Below are 23,223 nucleotides of genomic sequence, written 5' to 3'. Positions count from 1 at the left end.
TTATTGTGACACCGAGCTGTAGATAGCACAGAAACTTCATGTGAATGCACATAGTATGTGCATACGCTAAAATATGTGTTATATGATCACCTAGCCCATTTACCGAGTCATCTGAATGCCTGCATTGGCTATAGGATGTGTCGACAAACCAATCCGCCGTTGACGAGTTTTTTTTTAGTCAATTCTCTCTAGCGCTTTTTGTGGATAATACACTTTATCTTAAAACTAAGGAGGTCACGTGCCGATTATCATCTGAAACTTTTCAATATATTTGCTTGAACGATGAAAACGATGAACGCACTTATTAAGGATACGATCACCATAAAACATGGTTCACAACATATACTTAGCACTGAATATGGACGCAAATGTATTCCCCCGACAATTGGCCAGATACTAGTTTACCTCCCGTAACCTTTGACTTCGAAGACTAATACGCGCTGATCAAAGGCCACGTCAGGCACTCAGCGACGTTCGCCTGCGCTCGGGCGCAAGAGATTGGATACTACACCGGATTTCAGCACCCGCAGATGTAGCGAGCGCGATCAAGCGGAAATATAAAAGTCTTATGTTAAAATTCGCCATTGATCCGTGGTTAAGTTTATGAAAGCAGCAATTATTACATGTATTGCATCAGTGTTTGCCTGAAATAGGCATGAATGTAGCTAGGTTCACAGGCATGCACACGATAACCTTCCCTCTCTGCCCAATGAATTCATTACGAATGCGCAGATATTAATAGTCACACCAAGATACTCTAAAATTCTACGGAAATGACGCGGCAGCCTACACAGACGAAATATGACTCCTGAGCAATCGTCAGGGTCGTTCTCGCATTTCCGCAGCTACTGCCGACGTTGAGATCGGATGGCGGGTGAGGTTTACAATAATTTCCCTACAACTCAGAAGCACCCTCGTATCCAATAGAAGGGTCATTCGAAATGTTAATTCCAAATGAGCAACCAACTAGCCTGCACTTCAACGCTTGTTAGGTCATGATGTCCACCGTAAGTAGAAAGAGTCTTCTATGTTCTCGATAGTAAACCACAAGGTAATTAGCTCAACTATCCCGCAGATTGCTTTGACAAGAAAGAGGACAACCGCACCAAAGCGACAGTGTTTGAACGCCAGTCGGCATTCTTAGAAAAGCTGCGCTAACGCTGTCCGCACTGCCCACCGATGCGTTCTAAAGGCCAGACATGACAGCTGTTTTAGTGGCGCCATCTGTTGGAGGCAGCGGAACTGCCCTGTAAAGGGTCAATAGAGATGCAAATGCATTGAATGCTACAAACTGCAAGCCATAAAAACAGCTTTAGCTGGGTATAGAATATTGTATATACCAAAGCTATAGACCAGGAGACATATCTTTCTATTTAGGTACATGCGGTTTGAATCCCTCTCGCGAGCTGCCTCGAGGTTTACTAGCAGAATATATGCTATGCGGTACGGTGAACTGTATGACATCAACCACAATGCTGTGCGACAAATGGAACGCGTCACAGAGTTCATATAACTGGTGGGAGAACTGTCGCCGTATGGTAGTCCACCTGCGGTAAGTACCTCGGACCAATGATTTTCATCGCGGTGACAACTGGTCAATTTTCAGTTATTTTGGCATCTAATTGAAAATAAATGTCCAAAGAGGAATGAGCACGATATGCGCAAGAATGGACACGCAAGCGCGCGAAAAATTTTCTAGAGCCGATTATATAAATTATAAAGACTGCAGGACACTAGGACACCAGAAGTCCACATGTTAGAGTTCTATAGCAGGATATAGCTTTTGGGCGAAATATCTGTAGCCGACCAAACAAAGGACTTTCCATATTCGATCACAAACTTTTATACTTTACCGCAGAAAATACGAAAGACTGCGGTACACGGGGAAGCAGAAATCTATAGAAAAGGTTAAAGGCTTTTATAGCATAGACTGTCGCAAAACCTAAAGACTACCATGGGAATGGCTAGCTCTTTGGACCAAATGTCTATAGCTTACCATAAAAAGAATTTGCTATAGATGACGATAGGAAATTTTTGGGAAACATTCCTCACGCCGCTGGTGATGTCCTCACTAGTGACGGTGCAGGAGGGGTGGAAAGGTTAGCTCAGGGAGTTGACGATATCAGGAGGATGGCACAGCAAGCGCAGATTATGTGCATAGTTCTGGAGGTGATATAGGTCTTTGCAGGTTGCAAACTGCAGATCAGCAACAGCAATGTTATGTAAAATATTCTGGTGAACAGTTTTTTTTGCAGTAAAAATAATCAGGCTCACATGCTACATTCTGTTGATTGAGCCCCTTCATTTCTTTGTCAACAAATAAAATGAAACTATTGGTCAGAGCTAGTGTTGTGTTCTTCAGAATGTGGCACCCATTTATGCGTTTTCTTTCTGGATCTTTGGAAAATCACGCCGAATGATCAATACACGCTTTCTTCGCGGAACTCCTTTTCATTCATGTTATTATAGCTCACAAGCTATACCGCTACCGTTTGAGTGCTCGGTATAAATATGAAGCGAAAAAAAAATATTCACAGCCTGGACGCCTTGGCACATTTAGAAACAAATGAGAAGTGTTATAATACTAGACGTGGAGAAAAATGGAAGGTTGCTGCACCACGCCTGACTTCTGGTATGGAGCGTTTGTGTTATTCTTTGCCATCTCTTATAAACTATTATCAATCACTGAATTTTGATTTATTTAGCTGTTCCACTGTTTAACTCAGAGACATGTTTGCTGATTGACTAAGCTGACGATCTTTTCTGGTGTTTGTTTTATCTAGCATTTCTTTTCTTCTGCATAGAACAAGTGTCTTGATATGCTTATCGCTTGTTTACTTTTTGTGTTTATCGCGTGTTGATTCTCTGGTGTTGCCTAGACGCTGCCTTATATATGGGGCTGCGGACTCGTCAAGCCGCCAAGTGGCAGCATTTTTTCCGTAGCCCTCCATCTGTATAGCACCTGATGGAAATAAAGATTTATTTTTATTTAGTTATTATTTATTTAATGTTTCATTATACCACTGATATATCTCGGTATGTGTATACAGTATATTCCACACCCTTTCAAATATTTGCCACATGACGCCATTCAAACGTTTCATGCTCAGCAAAAGCGCAACTATTTCGCCACGTATCGTACGAATCTATGAATCTATGATCACTAGAGCAGTACAGAAGAAGTAGGACATCAAGGCAAATTGTTCTGCAAACGTTAACAGACGTGCGGTGTGGAAGTGTGGGAAAATAAAAAGGAACTGACATATTTTCATGCGGCAGATTTATTTCCTGACAAAGCTTGCAGGCTCCACTAGCTAGCTTTTCCCTGCTGCTCCTTTTTGCATACTTTGTACGACAGAATACCTGTGACCTTAAGTGCAAATAATTTGGAAGCTCATCGCGCTTCTCATAACAAATGTTATGTCCGCAGTATTGGGACCAAACTCAAGGAGCGCGAGCCGCGGCAACTGAGCGCGCAATTTTGGTGGCCGCGATAAGAAAGGCGCATTGCCCGGCGTGGGAGGACACTTCGGCGAGCCAAAAAACGTAGAAACGCCACCGTGACGAGCACGCTGTCGACGCGGGGATCTCCCACAAGCGAAAAAGCAGTCTAATCGATATGGGCACCAGCTATCGTCAGCCGCAGTAAACGTACCTCGAGCATCATCTCGCACCCGATGACTATCGCTTCGCGGCGCTGACGGCAGTCCAGGCCACACGTTCAGTCATTCGTGTTAAGTCTGTGGGTGGCTGTGCGCTGAAGCCTATTAAAATAATTCTCGCATTGAAGCTTGCTGACCACGACTATGTTGACCACGATGAGCGGGTGGACGTTTCGCAGGTCCGAACTGTCGCGACTAGCAAAAGTGCCCGGTTTCTCAAGCTGATCGACCTGTCCGCTGCCGATGCTCTCGTACTCAGAGCAAGCGTTGTGTAGCAGAGCCATACCCTGTGTAAGTTTGCTTCCTTCCTAATTGATCCTCAATCACCACAGTTCTCTGGTTTTCTTGTCCCTGGGATCCTATGGTAACTACAATAATGTCCCGGTTATAGGGCTCTTTTCGGGATGGAGAGCAGGAATCACATACAAAATAGGGCCAGTAACAGATTTATACAGAGCCCCGCTCAGCCGAAGGTTTTGATGCTGTGTCTGTACGCCACTGCGGTTATCCGGTGCTGATCCTCAATCACTACAGGTGTCTCTGGTTGTTTTATCCCTGGGCTCCTATGGTAACTACGCCCTCGTTCTTCTGGTCTTACATTCTTGGCACAGTACTAACACTGACATGAGCTTCGAGCGACTAGGGTCGAGGACGTGTTTCGGCGCAACAAGGTGCTGCAACAAAGGCGGCGCGGTACGTGTCTGGTACCTCCAAGGAACGCTACACTCAAAATATGAATAAGTCCATAAGGAAGTATATGCCCTCCGGGGCACACCCTTATAAGGACAGTATTTTCGCCAAGCTCTGGGGGTACATTTCCATCGCTGCAAAAGAACAAGATTTTGACTTCAGGAAATGCGAAGCTCCAGCAATTAGCAACATTTTAAGCGAAGTTTCAACGCATTATAATTGCCAAGTTCAAAACGACTGGAGCAGCCATTAAAAGTGCCCCGCCATTGCTAATTGCACGAAATAAGTTAGGTTTGAGGTAATATACCTCTGTTGCCAATAGTGCAGAATTCCGCACATTTTGTGGTGACAATTTACCCGGGGCTTAGAACACCGCGTCCCTGCAAGGGAGTGCATTAGAAGGCATGCCATTCCTTTTACTCCTATATATGGTTAATATTTGTTTAGAGTGTACAGTGCGGAGGGTTACGAATTCGTGGCCTGAAGTCGTGCCCTCGTGGATGCAGTGTTTCGGCTGTCGTCCTTCCCAAAGTGAAAGCGAAGCCGATAGCGAAGGTGCGAGAAACTAGGTCAGGCGTTTCGGGAATGAAGGGCTTCGTGAGGGCAGCTGGCGTCGTCACAATGGGCCTTGTGTGCGGAAAAGGCGCGCCGGACGCGTTAAGCTGGACAGCTTTAACGCCGACTCCCTGCTCCGTATCCGTCAGTACCTCACACTGGCAGAATAGTTTCCGCACACAGTGATTGAAAGTGATCAGTTGCTTCCGGCGCGATATATCGGACGCCGATCGAAGGCTCACCTCCCGTCCGTTGGCTATGATGAGAGAAACGTCTATACTCATCGGAACTGACGGCGCATGATTTTCTGCATAAACAGAGACCAAAAATTACGATAAAGACACTCCAGAACCCGCCTCTCGCTGAATGAACCAGCCGTGCGCTTGTTTGCTTACACTAATACGTCTGCTATTTTTCGAATATTTCAACATCTCGCGCAGTTTCCGGAATTTATTGCGATTGGATTGGACATACGCAGGTTATAAGTTAAAGCAGAAACAAGGGCTCGAGCACCCTGCGTGCTCGGCTGCTTTTAGACTATAGCGACCGGAATATATATAGACGTTTTACTATCGACTTCATGTTTAAAATAATAAACGGCTTCAACAGCTCGCAATATTTAACTTTCTTTCCCATCTGGTTATGTCGAAAAACGTCGCCATTGATAACTATGCTCGTTTTCACACAAGAAACAATACATTCAAATATTCTTTCTTTCCTCGCACAGTAGTGGATTGGAACAAACTGGATAGACATAGTTCAAGCGACATCGATCAATTTCTTCCTTTAATTGACTAGTGTACGAACGTTCGCCTGGCGCTTTGCCCACTGGCTCTTCAGAACCTGAATTCGCCTTGTCACTACCTGTATGATATTAGTTTGTGTATTTTGTGCAACCTGTCTTATTGCGATAGTTTGAAGTTATCACTTTCTTTTTTTTATAATTGGTGATATCAACTCTTTCCCGCATGCCTGTCTCAGTGTTCTATCTGCGTGTCTGAATGGTCTTGGGTTTATTTTATTTATGGCGCTGTGTTGATTTGGAGTACCTCAGTGATGCGATCGAGGGTCACTGCAAAGTTGACAACAGAACTAATAGGCAATATTGTCCGTTCACCTTTGAACCGCACTAATAACCAAGAGACTACATTTTCTCCATTCTGTCAGGCTTCAGTAAGACGTGCTTGACGTGAAGAATAATACTATCCCCATGGGTGATGTAGCTAACGCCAGTATCGTTACAGTGCGTAGCCGAGATGCCAGAAGACGACGAAAATGTTTTGGACGCTGGGTCGAACGACGACAACACAAGCTGTTGTGCTTGTGTTGCCGCTGTGAATGGGGAAGTATTCATACTTAAAGAATCAAGTATTCATGTTAAGGCATGTTTCAACAAGTTGTTTACGAAACAAATTTCCTATATCTTCGAGTTTCTCCACAACACGTAGTTGCACATTCTATATTGAAACCGCATTTACCTCTTTTGGATAAACAAACCCTGTGAGTGCGTGCTTAATTATCTGTCTTCTCCGCTAGCCCCTTCTCTCGCTATTTTTCCACACCTGTAGGCTAGGGGCACAGTGCGTAGTTTATCCTGGTATGTTAGGACACTATAGTTTCCACAGACACTATTGTGTGTGTTAGGACGCCAGACTGCATAGTTCGATAAAAACATCCATTGATCGTCGATACTGAAAAACAAGACTGCCTTGCCAGGGGACTCCTGGCAGCCTACCGGCTCCTTCTGGCCTTCTTGGAAGAGTCCGGCCTGGCTGTTCATCTTTAGTCTCCCACCGGACCTGCTGAACATGGCGCTGGCGAAGAAATACGACATCGAGAGCGGCTTCAAGACGATGACCTCCCCCCTCCCCCTCCCAACATCCCATCTCCACTTCTCTTAGACGCCAAGAGTGCCGCCACGACGTCGGCCGGCATAACCCGCGTCCAGTATCCTCGCCCCAAGAATACCCCAAAGACCTCATCATCATCATCATTATCATATTGTTAACTGGCAAGCGAGAGCAACAAATACCCTCAGAGGCTCTTTCGGTGCAGCTCCCGAGGAAGTAACGTCGCTTACACACGTCTTGCACGGGAAAGTGGAGCAAACAGACTTTCGAGTAGCAGCGGCGGGCAACCGAGGGAAAGTGAAAAACGGCGCTTGCTCTAGAAAGCGGATCCCGAGCCGCCACCATTAGAGATTGCATCAGAAGACAGAGGCATAGTTTCCTGCACCCTCAGGGTACTCAGGCTGCTGGGCGGATTACCAGCCGCCTCGTGCTACACGGGGAGACCAATACAGCTCGACATGTGTTGCAGTGGGAACGCCACGCGAGCTTGTCACTTAATTCAGGACCTGTCAGCCTGAAACGCATTCCTATGCCAGTGCAGCCTGGAGCTCGGCGAATCCATTGAACAAGTGGGTCAACTATGCCTCACCGTTGAGGACACCTGCCGATGGACAACAGAACCCGCCACCGGTGAGAACAGTCCGGGCGGCAGCGCAAGGCTGTGGCGCCAGTGCTCTATTGGATGACCATGCACCGGTGTGTCACCGGAGTACACATCACTGGATCTCTGCTGACGGCCAATTGCCCGCTGTCTAGGGTTGCCCTCTGGATGTCTCTATGTGCCTCACAGCAATGACTACAGGGACCGGTGTACCGCTGATCTAGGACACGTGTTCAAATGCATGACACAGGTGGAACATCGCTTACCAACTCTGCTGGTATCCGCCTACGATCGTGCGGTCACACTTCAGTATCGTAAGCCTTTCGAGTCTTCGAAGCCTGAGTGTTTCACAGGCTGCGCCTTTCCAGGCCGATGGAGCTTGTCGATGCTCTCATGAGCAACACGACGATCACCGAACTGTTCCTGAACAACAATGTTATTATCCGAGCCGAGGGACGAACACGAGAAGCGATGGCCGACTACTTGCGCAACTACCGGACACTGAGGAAGCTGGAGTTCGAGGAACCTTCCAAACGTCGGGTACAAACCACCGAACTGGAGCCGCTGTTCGAGAAAGACTCTGGAAGAGCTCCACCTGTCCGTCGGCTCTCTCTCAACTGAAAGTTTTGAACTGGTGGCCGAGTTGGTCGCCCACAACAAAAACTTTAGTGTATTGTATATGTGGTGGTGCGAAATTAGCGCGTAGATGCCGTTGTCAGTGAGTTAATTGTTGAGCAACAGCCGGCCAACCGTGAAACTACGCGTGGAACTCGCGGCTCTGGAGACTCGTCATCGGCCAGAGCGTTCGCTAACAACCGAACTCTTCTCGCGTTGGACATATTTTGCATATTTGGGCTGACGTTGGCAGTAGTCGAGCCTTTCTACCATAGATTAACGGCAAACAACAGTGAGGAAAGTGCGTGGCGCGTTTGTGGGTTAAGGGACTAGTGCGAGTGCTCCAAATCGTTCGCGACGAAGGCCGAACAGCGCCAAAGATCTACGCTGCAACTATCTGCGTCTCGACCATAGAAATTGAAGACCTTGACCTGTTAGAGCAAGTGGTGAAAACCTTCGGCAATATGAGCTGTGTCAGCAAAGCGCTTCACATGGTGCGTGACATATTGCACGTGACCACTCTGCGGCTTGATATGGATGCAGTGGACTTCGATGCAAAAGCCCGCGTGCTGTTTACGAGCTACATTCAGCAAACGTGAACACTTCGCGAGCTGAGTGTCATCGGCAATGATCATGAGCAGCGTGATAGCGAGACGAACGTCATGCTTATTACAGCTATCGCGGCGAACAAAAGCGTGCGAATTCCCGTGCTCTTCGGTATGTTCTCTGCGGAAGCTCTGGATCTCCTTGCCAGCGCTGTACGGTGTAGCCGGAATCTGAAGTGTGAGTTTCATGCCCCTTTGGTTCGAGTCGCTCCAGTTCTTTCTGCTGCGCCTCTATCCGGGAGGAGGAGGAGGAGGAAGGCTACCTTCGATTGTTTGAGTCCAGGACGTGGTTCGGCGCAACGCGATGCTGCTTAAGAGGGCGGCGCGGCTCGTGACCGGCGTTTCCACGGAACGTAAATGTGCCGAGGCATTCGAACCCGTGGCCACAAGCCCTGCCTTCCTTGACATGGCGCAGGCGCTGTCGTCTTTGCCTAGCAAGAGTGATGTCGAGGAGATTGTGCGAGATGAGTGGCTAGGCATGCAGGAGAGGGAGGACTTCCTGCGAGCAGCCGGTGTGGTCCGAAATCGCGTGGTGTGCAGAACGACGCGGCGGCCGGCTGCAGCTGGGCAACCTGAACGCCGATTGGCTGCGCCTGATCCGTCAATATCCGACACTGGCAAACATCGCTGTGGTGCCGCCAGACAGTTCACCGTAACGGAATCTGCTTCCGGTGAAATGAAGGAACACTTAATTCACGTATGATATAACCTGTTTATTGCCGATGCTCTTTGAGGGCTCACCAACCATGCCAACTGGTCTTGGCATGCAGCTGTGTTGAGCAACTTGTATTTAGCAAATGTTAGAACACTGAATGATCGCCCATTTTATTGCAATGTGAAAAAAGTGTTTAAGTATGTTGATAGTTTTCTAATAATTCTTGATTGTACAAAAATAGTGTGGGAACAAGACAGCACAAGGCGCATAGCTCTAGCGTTGGTTAACAAGTCCTTGCTTTCATTTCAATCGGCGCACTTGAAGTCGATAAAAACGGGCATTCTAAACCAGTGTTTCAAGAAGGCGCTAGAAACGTCATGTGGACATCTGATCGAAGCTAGTTTCCAGAAGCAAGCAGAGCGGCTACATGAAGTCGGTTATTCTCAAGATATCCTGATATCGCGGTAGCCGAAGAGAGTATTCGCAGGAATCGTAAAGGCGTGCCCGATAATTGGAAGAAAGTAGCAGTAATTATGTAAATGCACATTATTTCACACAATTTAAAAAGATGGGAAAGTGAGCAGGTGTTCGAGTTTTATTTTCAGTCCCTAACAAGCTCTCAAAACTATGTAGAATGACAAATCATTTCTCTGTAAGAAGCAAACCTGCACGAAGAAGCACAGGAATAAATATATTGAGTGCAAACAAAGTTGCAAACAAGGTTGAGAGCAAACCCCTTCAAGACGGCGAAGGATGTGCGCCCAGCTGTTCACCTCGATGTCAGAGACACGGCGGTCCGTCGAAGACTACAAAAGAGGCCGGGTTAAGAAAACGCGTGCTGGAGCATAGAAGTCATCCTTAACGGAATGAAGGTTTCTCGCATCAGATTTGCCAATAATCTCAGGGAATGGTGTGTGCAGGATTAGAAGAGAGTCTTCTCAGACCAATCCACATTCTCAAGAAAACGACCAAGGGCAGCGAGCGTAGCGGGCCGTATGCACGCACTACAGCGAAGAAAACATCAAGGAAGTCGCGCCAGATCGCGCGCTGATGTTAACCTGTGTATTTATTGTATAGTCCAATTGATATGTAGTCCAGCTGATATAAGCTTAAGATAGGCAACCAAAATAAAGAAAAGTGCGGGCAGTGTGACGCGCAGGAAAATCTGAAGGAAACGCGTTTCGACTGGGTAGAGCAGACGAAAGGCACTGACTTTTTGGCCGGTTATGCGTGCGCGCCTAGACAGGTTTGAACAAGCGGCCGGTCCAGTGTCACGTGTGGAAGCCTTTGAAAAAGAAGTAGGCATATTAAGGGCAGAAAATGAGAAACGGCTGATACAGCCTCCTCAAAAGGAAGAAAACATGGCCTACACTGTCCTTGGAAGCAACAATGGCGGACATTACAGTGCGGGCCACGTGGCTGGGGCCGGCACTGGCATGGATAGTGAAGGCAAATAGGTCAGGTGCAGACCAACAGAGCTATTTAGAAGTAGCTGCTAAGTCGGGGAAGAATGAAGCAGGGAACAAAAGTTTCCAGTTTCCCAGAGAGGACAGAATACAAGGCAGGAGCAGGCAATTGGGAGGGAGAGAGAACACCCAGCTGCTTATCGGCGGGTATTTAAACATTAGCATGTGAAGTCGAGCGATCATGGAACGTGTAAAGGGTGATAAGCAAGTATCAGTGGGACCATATTCCCAGGGAGGACAATGAACGCAGTGCTGGAAGAGACCAATAGCTGTCCAATCCATACAAAAATGGTCTATGTACTTCAATGGAAACGTTTAGGGTCTGCTATGTCTATCTATGGCCTTTTATAGTCAGCCACGAAGTTCCATTAGAATATCTATAGGCAGCTATAGAAAATTGTATACACTTTGGCTATAGCTTCTGAACCATTCAAAATCCTTTATCTGGTTGTAGAAAAGTATGCTCCTGAAGCTATAGACTTAGTCACAATTCCATTCTGCTCTGTACAGATATGTGAATGCCTCAAAATATATACTGCAGACAATATCAGCTGTCTTAGCTGGCTATAGAAAAGTATGCTCCTGAAGCTGTAGACTAGTCATCGTAGTTATCTTAAGCCGCCTATGCGCGTATAAATGCATTGAAAGCTACAAACTGCAAGCCATATAAACTGCTTTAGCTTGCTATAGAATATTGTTTATACGGTACGGTGAACCGTATAACATCAGCCGCAATGCTGTACGAGAAATGAATTGCGTCACAGATTGCATAAAACTGGTGGGAGTACTGTCGCAGCATCGTAATCCGCCTGCGGTAATTACCTCCGACCAATGGTGATTTTCACCGTAATGACCACTTTTTGATTCAGTTATTTCGGCATAGAATTGAAAATAAATGTCCAAAGAGGAATGAGCACGACAAGCGCACGAAGGCACACACGCGTGCGCGAGGAATTTTCTATAGCCGACTACAGAAATGCTAAAGACTGCAATATATTAGGACACTAGAAGGACTTTTATAGCAGGCTACAACTTTTGGGCCAACATCTACAGCAGACCATAAACTATTTTCCATATCTGCCACAAAATTTAAACATTGCCATAGAAAAGCTTAAGACTGCAGCAAGGGCAACCAGAAATCTATAGAAAATGTTAGTCTCCTATAGCATAGACAATCGCAAAACAAATACTAACAGAGGAATGGCTATAGATATTTGGACAAATTATAGTAGACTAGACAAAGAACTTTCTATAGCTGACAATAAAAATTTTTGTATGGGGAAAATTTCTGCAGGGGTCATTTGGATATAGTAGCAGCGGGGCTGAACAATGTCCACAATGGTGACGTTGCAGGAGTGGTATAAAGGTTAGCGCAGGGAACTGATATCAGGACGATGGCACAGCAAGCGCAGATCGTTGTGTGCACAGTTCCGGAGATGCTATAGGAATGGACGGAAAGCTTTAAAAGGACGTGGTGACAGTTAGGGGAGATTGGGGCAATACGCGACATGAGGCAAAAAACATTAAAATGTCGCGTTTAGCGCCATGTCGAGACGCTTAGCGACGTCTAGCGTATAAAATCATAATTGTTTGGTATTTAGGCAACATAAGCCGTCACATATCTACTGTATACGTTTAAAATATTGAAGTCATTGGTCCTGCTTGAAGAGAAAAAAAATTCACAAGTGCGCTTGGGTGAACAAGAAAGCTGTGGAAGAGGCGCGGATTTCTGCACGCCTCAATTTTCGGCAAAGTGCAAGCTGAATTTCCAAACATTCTGGATTCACGTAAGTATTACAATTGGTTATCCTTTATTTATGGGAAGTTTTTGCGTTTTTTTTTTTTTTTTTTGCCTGTTGAAACGGCAAACTTATTTTAGTAGGAGTCTACGCATGTGGCAAAACTCGACATTGTGTACGCTCCATGGCTTAAAGTAACAGCAATAGCTTTGTAACTGGCGCTTTAAGATCTGTGTGTACGATCTTGCTAGTTAGGATGGTCCGGACGTACAAGATAAAGACAAGAATTGGCAGTTTGCGCGATGAAAATATCACAAAAAAAGCGCTGGAGCACGTCAAGGAGAACAGATATTCCATGCGCGGTGCCGCAAAACATTTTGGCATTCCGAAAGATGCACTCCACAGAAGAATGACAAAAATTAAGAAATGCCAAGCCAAAGAGCTACACAAGCGTGTTCTGGTGTCCAAGCGGCGCACGCTTTCTGTCGCGCAAGAACAGCTGCTTGTGCAGCATATTTTATCCATGGGGGAAGCACTTTTCGGTTTGACTTATAATTTCGTCCAGAAGCTCTATTACAACTCGCGCGAGTCGAATGATATTGCCCATCCGCTCAAGAGAGAAAAGAAAATGCTTAATTATACTGGGTTAGTGTGTTCTTGAAGAGGAACAAAAAGGTCATTTCTCTCAGGAAGCCGGAGGCACTCTCCTTGCCAAGAGCGCAGTAGCTTTCGAAGCATCAGGTGAGCAGATACTTCGACCATCTTGAATAAATAATCTGTCGTGAGCATATCACGCCTTCCCGCGTCTTCAACATGGACGAGACCGACGTACAGACTGTCCACGAGCTTTCGAAAGGTATTGCATCGACAAGAAAAAAAGGCTGTTTCGGCAGTAACAAGTGATGAAAGAGCAAGAATTAACTGTAGTGTGTTGCGCAAGGACAACCGGGTTTGTCCTTCCACCTGTGATGGTGTGTGCACGGAAACAGGTTCGGCCCTTTCTGACGGCAGAAGCTCCTCCCGGCACATAGCATTGCGCGTCTGACAACGACTAGACTAACGAAAAAAATGTTCCTCTGGTTTCTACAGCACTTTATGGAGCATGTCCGATGCAGCCATGAATGCAAGATGATGGTAGTTTTAGATGGTCATTGCAGGCGCGAAAAACAATAGAATAATCATGGAAGGAAGCAACTCCGGGGTCTGTCTTGTTCATGCGGGCAATGGGCTCACGAATATTGTGGTAGTGCCCACGGAGTGAACTACGTGTGTATTTGTTACAAATAAGGGGTCAGTTTTTAGTTCTTTAAGGGAGTCTCATTTTTTCCCACACCCTGTCGCATTTTTCCCCAAAGCTTTGAGGCATAATGACATTTAAAATTTTTCAAATTTTAAAATTTTGCTATCTTCCACTACAGCACAGCTTTTATAATTTTCTGTACGGAAGGCTAGAGAGGTGCCAAATAGTTATATTTGCTGCCAAATATGCCAAATATTGATGTGTGTTGATAGACCAAGGATCAAATTGGCAAAGAATAAAATAATCTTACAAAGTATATATCTGGGTATCAGGAATAATTGCCGACATAAAAACATGGCAGGGGTAATTTATTTAGGAACAGGGCACCAAAGCAGGCAGGAAAACGAGGATCGCGTTAAATGTCTCAGTGACGACATAAGCCAGTTTGGAGACGGGGCCGATATTAGTCTGCTGGGGGACATGAACGGCCATATCGATTAGATACACGGATTGTAACGGGAAGCTAATGCCAGCTTTCTGTGAGCGATACAATCTATTGGTACTGTAAATAGAGAAACAAAATGTGAGGGACAAATTACGTGGCAATTCCGGAACAGGCAGACAACCATTGACTACTGCCTAATGTCGCAGGGAATTCATAGAAACCTCGTTAAGATGGAAATAAAAGGGACGTGTAGTCTGGGAACTGATCATAAACGTAATATGTAGATGGGGCCCTTGATAAAAAGAGAAATGGAACTTAGACATAAAGTAAACGCGAAATTAAACGACGATCAAATAGTGCAAATAGCAGCAGTCACAGGGAAAGCATTAGAGACAAGCCCCACGGAATATTCGGATCAGGTACTACTCATAGACAAAAGTTGAGGTTAAAGTAGCAAACCGCTGGAGTGGCAAGAGGAAGCCACGGAGCTGATGGAATACGGGCAGCTTCAAGGAAACACCGAGAGGCAAAGAAGGCACAGGTATCTCAGGATGAAATAGACCAAAAATGGAAATCGTATCGACAAAGGAAAATGGATGCACAGGCCCTAGTCCGAAGTAAAATAAAGCAGTCCACCGATAGCTGAAATCCACTTTGCCACTGAAGGCGGACCAAGAATTCTGGAACCATATATTCTGAAATATCCTATTATATAAATATTCTGCAATGTTCTGGAAACATAAGCTGGTATAGGTAAAAAGATTCAAAGAAAGCAGGACCGGATTCAAGATAACAAGGGGAATTGTTTAAAGGGAGACAACGCAGTGAACTACATTACATCAGTTATAGCAGAGTCATTTAAAAGCGACGATAGGGTAACCTCCGCAAATCAGGGAGCAACACAAGATAACCGGATACAAAGCAGCTTAGAACTGACCAATTTAAACTGGAAAAAGGCGGAAAAATATTCCTAAAAGCACATCCGCTAATAAACCACCAGAAAAGCCACCAGTAAATTTTCCGCTAATAAACCACAAGGTCGTTAGGTCTACTTCCCCGCAGGTTGCTTTGACAAGACAGAGGACACCTGCACCGAAGCGACGGTGTTTGCATGCCAGTCGACATTCTTACACAAGCTGCGCAGCAGCTGTCCACTGATGTGTTTCTGATAATTTATTTCCATCCATGATTGGGAAGACCGAGGGTATAAGTCGCTGCAAAAGAGCAACTTGACTGGACCCTGCAGGCTATTTTACAATGCAAGCAACGACACACAAAAAAAAAGACAAATAATTGACTTAATTCGTATGAAATATGTACACAAGATAAGAACAAAAGACACGCAAATCAAATGAAAAATGCTCAATTATTTAAGGAAGATTGAGTAACAAATCTTTCACGTAAACCTCGTATACATGACACAAAAATGCAGACACATGAAACACAAAAATGCAGACCGGATTTACGAAACAAATTTAAAAGTGTTGGCACAGTGTATAATAATTTGTGTAGAATAATTGGCTCGTGGTGTAAACATCTTCCACTGTTCCGTGCATCTTGTGACGTAAGAATCGAAAATTGAAGTTCAACAGCTTCGCTTTCTGCACTATACTTGACGAGCTGATTCCGTATACGTTTTGAATGGACCATTTCCAGACGGTTTCTACCTTTAGCAAGATCTTTCCCCGCTCCATAGTGTCGTGAAACTGGTGAATGAGAGGTCGCGCCTCTTGTGTGGCCGCCAAAAGGTTCCGACCTTAATATTATTGAACATGTGTGGGGTGTAATGAAAGCGCGCATTTCGAAGCTGTCACTATCTCGTCAAACGCTAACGACCTTTGACGCAATGCAACTGGGGGGCCAATTAAAGTTAATGACTTTGAATGACGTCAGGACTACGTGTACCCATGGAGCGAATTATTAAGTGCCATTTTTCTGGACGCACCCTGCCGTGTTTTCGGGGCCATATCCTCTTGAAGAGCACCTTTCAAGGCTCAAAAACATTCGCCATTTTATTGGGCTCGAATCCTGCTACTTGAACGCAGTTGGCAATCAAACCCAGCAACTAGAAGACGACACAGGAAGAGAGAAAACTAGCACCTCTTTGAAAGGGGCAGGCCAGCATACTTGTACAGCCTTATCTGTAAAGCGCTAGCGTAACCACGCAATTCGCAATAGAGTGTCGAACAAGTATAGCCCTAAAATATTCGTGCCTTATACCAAGCCCACAAATAGCGATAAAGCGTACCGGCAATACGTGTAACGAAGCCAAAACTGACCAAAATATACGCAAGAAAGATTCGGAAACAGATGGGAGCTCACGCGAGAAAGTCCCGCGTGAAACAATGCAGTGACACCGACGTATACGTATACAGTCCTCGCCGTTTCACGGCGCGTCAGTCTTTCGCATGCCGGAAGCTCAATTTTTTGTGAGAGCGAAGCGCTTTGAAAGGAACAAAAATTGTGTCACAACGGCGCAACCAGACTTAGCGCTGGCCGCAGGCAGAGCGAGAAAACGATGGACTTGCTAAAATCAAGAACACCCTACCTAGTAGCAATGACAGAAGCAACTTCGCAACCACCAAATTTTTACACAAGCGAGCTAATTTCGTATTTTTCCCGGGGAGCACCATATCGCAGACAGCGTGACGGCAGCGATAAGAAACTGCCTCATTGCCTTCTTCGCAGGCACCTAGCAAGGCCTGAAAAGTCGCACCAAGGCCGATGCGACAGGATTTAGCTACGAAGATGCATAGGGAACCTGCACTGCATAGGCAGCGCTGCAATTGTCCCGCAGCGTGACTCAAAAATACTGCTGTTAGCCGCTTGGTTCGCGATAGACGACCGAGCATGTTCAGCAGCATTATAGATACGCGTGTGACAGATAACGTCCTTGTCCAGGCGCTCTGGATGTGGTCCAGTTATCCGACACACGCCACGCAAAGCTTCGACAGAGTGTGCAATCTTATCCCTGTAAGCTCATGCAGGTGGCGTGAAAACACCCTAAAAAGCCGCCTCAGAAGCATTTGCTTTTCTCGCTAGGACATGTGTTACGGCGCGGCGATCGACACAGCAAACTTCATTGCAGGTTGCCTATGGTTACGAGAAACAAAGCCGACGGTAACGCCGCGAAACGCAGGAACGGGCGACCAAGAGCTGCGCTCTGAAATAAAAGCTCGTTGCGGAAAGCGCTGCAGAAAACCACTTTAGATCTACTGAAGCACGTATACTATAGGTATATACTTTCAGCGGAAACGAACCCGCAGCGGTTAACGCTAATTAAAATGTCCTGGTAGACTTATTGTCACCACCCCCCAATTCCTGACAAGCTTAACGTCAGGCAAACCTACGGCCACTCAATGCGCGGTCATGTCAGCTGCCAGTACTGCCTGGCAGCAGCATGCTCGTGATATTTCGCTCATAACGCCAAAGCCAGGGCGGGACGCTGAATTTTCGGTTAACAGAGTCTTCAACGCTATGGCGTTATAGGCTTAATTTGTCCGTGCCGCAAGAGCGAACGCGGCAACTTTCAAACCACGTACCTCACGAACCATTTTTCGGCACCAGCAATGTGAATCCAAGGTACGAACAGTGAACACAACACTCGAAAATGGGCGTTCAAAAACTGAGGCTCAGTGCCATTAAGCATAATTTTTTTCCACCCCCACCGGGCTCAAAATATCGGGCACGTACGGGTACGGTGCAGCCGTAGCGAAACATCATATAAAGCCATTAACAAGCGCTGCCTCCTTAAAAAAAAAGAAAGAACAAAAACAAAACGTATAGACTGAAAATAACTTGCCGTGAAGTAGCAGTATCCGTCGTGGCCAAAGTCAAGGAGACGCCATGTTGACCTTCCACGAGCACCGTGATGTCCGGAAAAGACCATGTCCTCTCTTGCGTTCAGACGGCTCGGATCTCGAGGCTCCGAGCAGCAGTAATCACAATTCGAAAAAGTCCCTGTGCAAAGCTGTCCATACCAGCGTTTAGTACCCCATGCCACGCAAACCGATTTCACGGTCGCCTTGGGCACAGAACGCCATTTTGTTCTAACGGCCGGACCGCTGCGAGTAAGCTAACTACGGCGAACTGGTGCTTGTGTCGAGAAGGCCATAAAGGTTCTGCGCAGAATCACAGGTGCAACGCATCGGGAGCGAAGATACCGCGACCACAAGAGCGACAGCTTTAACTAGCGAGCACCGCCCACAACCCACGCTGCTCTTACACCAACCCGTTTTCTTCCACCCGGGAGACCTACAACGTCGCGTTTCAGTCCGGCAAGCCGACGATAATGCGTCTAAAGCGCTAAGTGGATCAAGTTCCGACGACGAATGCAGCAGCAGTGGTGCCGGCAAAGTGCCGGTGGCAAAGAGGCAGCTGCCCACTGGTAGCAACGTTTTTAGCGCCTGGTAGAGCGTCTTTAAGTGACGTAGCAACGAGCCCTAGCAACGGTGAAGCCGAGGGCAGTCGAAGGCTTATCGTCGCATGCACAGTCATGTGCGTGGCCTTGAAGCCCGGCAACAAGATCCGACACTGCGCGCACGCTGGTCAAGAACATCCCCTGTGGCTCTTATCGGTGGAGTAATCGAGGGTGGAAACGATCATAGCATTAAAACAGGCCGGTGTATACCCGCGCGCTTTCATTGCGGGATCTGTAGGCCGTTTGAGTTTTTTTTCTTTCAGCTTCTTTTTACCTCATTTGTCAATAATAAAACTTATGTAACATAATACTACTGCATTGCTCACATTACAAGCAATACACTGGTTGGGTTCTTTGGCACCGCCCCTTGGCCACGATGTTGTTCGCGCGAGTTTTTTATGTAGTCTGTTGATAATGCTTTCCGGCCCTCCTTCTTGTTTCTTTTATGGCTTTTCCGGGTCAAGATTTTCGGCCGCCCTTTGTTGAACTGTGCTTGGTCATAGTATAGGGCCCCTTAATTGTCACGTGATTTTTGACATAAATTGTGCTGCGGTTTTCCTCGAAAATAAAGTTGTCAGTTAGCTCCTGTCCTGTCTACATCTGTGTTGTCTCCGTCTTTTTTGCGCTATGTCTTCAAGAAGCAATACACTGTCTCATGGTTTTGCTCAATTTCCTGTCTGTATAGTGATCGTCAATTAATCCCCCCTCCCCTTTGTTACAGCTTCGTCTTTCAAGTTCCTTTCCCCGAGCGTGATGAAACAAAAATTGCGAGGACCACTTAAGGTCCGCCTTTAAGGGCACGACGCGATAGCGGATACCAGCCCACATATAAAGCCCAGCTTTCACTAAGCCGTATGAACGTGCCCACGTGGCCTAGGGATAACGTGAATTCAAATGTCCTGGCAGACAGACATGGCAGTAATTGAATTACAGTAATGAAATTACTATAATTTAATTACTTTTCTCGGTAATTTGTAATGTAATGAATTACTTTTTCGGTTTGGTAATTTAGTAATGTAGTGAATTACTTTTTGGTAGTAATTTCGCAGCAAAGTAATTAATTCCTCTCGAAATTACTTTGACTAAAGTGCGCCATCACTCCTTCAATAGACAACAAAGTAGAGTGCGCGAAAGCAGGAACGACGTGCTACAATCCGAAGCCAGCGTAACGGATTGGCAAAAGGAGACAGAATTAAGCAGAACTAGAATACTCTGGAGAACAAGTTTTTTTTAATAGCTTTACTTAGTTTTTGCATTTATGGAAACTACAAAGTAATTTCAAAGTAATTGAATTACTCAGTAAAAGTAATTGTAATGCAATTTTATTACTTTGAGGGGAGCAGTAATGCGTAATGCAATTTAATTACTTTTCTGCGATCTTCAGCAAAGTAATTAGTAATGTAATTTAATTCCTTTTCAAAAGTAATTTTGCCATGTATGCTGGCAGACTGACTCTGATATCACCCTCCCATACGAAAGGAGAGGCCCGAGCTGGCAGCTCCTGCAAAATGTAACTTCAGGCAACCTTACATCCACTCAATTCGGCGGCCATGTCCGCTGCCAGCTACCATGCTCCGGATTTTTCGCTCACAAAGCCAACACACACGCCGCATTTTCCGGCGAATGGGTTTTTAACACCATCGAATTAAATCCCATCGTCCCTTCTTGGAAAGCTTTTTAATGCGGAAGCCTTTAATGCCTCATCGCTCAAAGCAAGGTGTTGTCGACAGAAATGTCACACGTTTCAATTGGTCGAATGGTCGTGACGTCACAGTGCGCGAATTTCAAACGGGGCCAATTGTAATTTGGCTATTAACCATGCAACTAATTAAAGGGATGGTATAGTGATGCTCCAAGTAAGTGAGGCTGAGATTAGTTCATTATTTATTTAATCAATTAGCATAATTAGACTAATTATGTCGATTAACCACTAATTAGTTTCTTAAGCGTGGTCGTGGTCGAGCGAGGGTGTACTTACAACTGAGCGAAGTGATAGTCAATTTCCCTAATTAGCTAATCAGCTTAGAATAGTGCTAGTTAGGCAATTAGCTCAAGTTCGCGCTTGCTGAACAGGAACTAAGGTTTGCTTATGATAAGTATGCCTTGTACTGGTAATTGACTGAAGTACAATACACCAATTAGCTCATTAATGTGCTTATGCTAATTAGGCCATTGGTATTAGGCAATTAGTGAAAGTGTACGCTTACAAAATTGGGACTTTGGGTTGCCGGTTATTATGTCTTACTTCCGAACGGCACCAGCCTCTAATTGCAGCTTCCACCTTAAGCACTTTAGTGAGCCAAAGTGCCCCCTGAATTTTTTAGTGATCTTTCAAAGCTGTGTTTGCTTTTTCGGGGAAGGCGCATGGTGTGAATATCCATGTGCTTGCCTGCAAATTCATTATGATGAGATCCTGTGCAGGTATGAAAGGGCGTCTTTGTTTATTTTCATTGATCATTAATTGTTATCATGTATTTTGTTCGTTGCTTGTGTTCTTGCCAGTTGAAATTATGTCATCCATAAGGAGTTGCTACTGCTAACACTTGGCAAAACATGGATGTCACTATATATGCGCACGTTCAGCTGTGTCATTCTATTTTCTATTTTATGCGCCTGTTTGGAAGCGCAACGCCAACTTTCTTGCGGCTGCGCAAAAGAAGGAAGAGCTAGTTGATAAATTTTGTGTGTACGTGTATTACTCCCCAAGTAGTTACAGTAAAATAAAAATAATAAAGTAGCACTCCAGTATGTTATTTTTCTTTGAAGAAAGTTCATTCAAATCTTCCAAAGTCAATTCTGCTTCTGAAATATTCTTGATAAAATATTAGGAACCCTTCTATTGTTTAGAACAACATACATTACCTAGACGGGATGTTGTAGTGAAATATTCAGATTACAACATTGTTTTGACCTCGGCTACATAACAAGAGGCAGGGGCTGAGCTTTAAAATAATTGTAAAACACAACCGCAAATACAAACACAAAAAGTCTGTTCGCATTAACTACGTTTTACGGCTAATTAAGCGATTGATTGATTGATTGATTGATTGATTGATTGATTGATTGATTGATTGATTGATTGATTGATTGATTGATTGAAAACTTTATTACCACCGATATGGGAGGTTGCCCTACTTTCCCACTCTATACGCAAGCACGAAAGGGGGGGGGGGGGGGGGGGGTACGAGTAACGTTAAGAGACCAGAAGCGCGCAGAGTGGGCGAGAGAAATAACCCAAGTTACTGACATTCTAGTCGAATTCAAGAAGAAGAAATGGGCATGGACAGGGCATGCAGTGCGAAGAGACGATAACCGATGGTCGCTTAGGGTAACAAACCGGATTCCAAGGGCAGGAAAGCATAGCAGGGGGCGGCAGAAAGTGGGCGGATGAGGTAAAGAAGTTCGCAGGGGTCAAGTGGGTGCAGCTAGAACGCCTCCAAGTACCGTTTCGCGCGTCGTCAGCTTACAGACTTCGTCCACGTCATCGACGTCACTATTGTTTATCCCGACACAGCGAAGCTTCAAACCGTGAAAGACTTTCCGCTGCCCGTTCGTGCAACGACATGCTCAACTTATTGTGGCTGTGTTCGTGCTTTCGTCGATTTGTGCCAGGTTTTGTCAACATCGAACGCCCCTTCACAGATCTTATCAAAAAGCACGTGCTTTCTCCTCGGACCCTACTCAAGACAAAGCTTTTGCAGAAATCATCTCTAAGCTCACTACGTCGCCCGTCTTGGCACGCTTCGATGTGCACGCCCCTACAAAAGACCTTACTGGCGCTAGCGGTCATAGAATTGGCGCTGTACTTTCTCAGCGGCAGTCCTTGAACGATCGTCTCATCGCCTGCGTCAGCAGCCTACTTTCTACCGCAGAGCGCAATTACTCCATCACTGAACGTGAATGCTTAGCTTTAGTGTGGGTAATTGGGAAATTTCTCCCTTATATATACGGCCGTCATTTTACTGGGGTCGTAGACCCCCATGCGCTCTGCTGGCTCTCCTCTCTGAAAGACCCCATGGGACGGCTTGATCGTCGTGCTTTACGACTACGAGAGTTTGAGTGCACGGTAGTTAGTCTGGTCGGCAGCACACCGCTGCCGACTGCCTTCCCATTATCCCGTTGACTCACCAGAGAATTCAACCAGTGCCTGTAACGCCGACCTGTTCTTGCTCTATTTAGCAAACTTCGGTGACGAGCAGCGCCAGGACGCCGAGCTGCGTTATATAATCGACCGCCTCGAGTCTGCCACTTCTGACCGCTCGACTCGCCAGATCATTCTCTGTGGTGAAACTTTAACCGCCTTAATCTTAACTCTCATGGCCTCGACCTCCTCCTTGTTGTATCAAACACCTTCGGAAAGCAATCCTTCAAGATGTGCACGATCTCCCCTCTGCTGCTCATCGGGCACCTAACGCACTTACGACCGCGTGCGTCGTCGATTCTATTGGTCCCACCTTCATCGCTCTGTACGCCGCTATCTAGGTACTGCGAACATTTCTACCATGTCAGGCTGAACCTTCTCGTACCCTTCCCTGAGTCCACCTCCGGAAATCGATGGATTGTCGTTGCCACAGACTACGCTACCCGTTACGCAATTACGCGTGCACTTCCCACCAGTACTGCTACCGATGTCGCCGATTTCCTTCTTCGTGACCTTATTTACACCATGGCGCACCACGT

General features: G+C 45.9%; 1 long non-coding RNA gene across 1 annotated transcript in view; it reads right to left on the bottom strand.

The window, feature by feature from the left end:
* The window catches only part of LOC146189679 (uncharacterized), a 64,698-nt gene extending 46,053 nt beyond the window's left edge, over positions 1 to 18,645 (bottom strand). The window contains exon 1 of the long non-coding RNA XR_014707676.1: positions 17,926 to 18,645. This is a non-coding gene — a long non-coding RNA (uncharacterized LOC146189679). The remainder of the gene's footprint in view (positions 1 to 17,925) is intronic.
* Positions 18,646 to 23,223: the final 4,578 nt, after the last annotated feature.

The sequence above is a fragment of the Amblyomma maculatum genome, chromosome 5 (genome assembly GCF_055883805.1).
Source record: "Amblyomma maculatum isolate TAMU_Amacu chromosome 5, ASM5588380v1, whole genome shotgun sequence".
Classification (NCBI taxonomy): domain Eukaryota; kingdom Metazoa; phylum Arthropoda; class Arachnida; order Ixodida; family Ixodidae; genus Amblyomma; species Amblyomma maculatum.
Note: the sequence above shows the minus strand (reverse complement) of the source record. Positions and strands in the feature narration are given on the sequence as shown.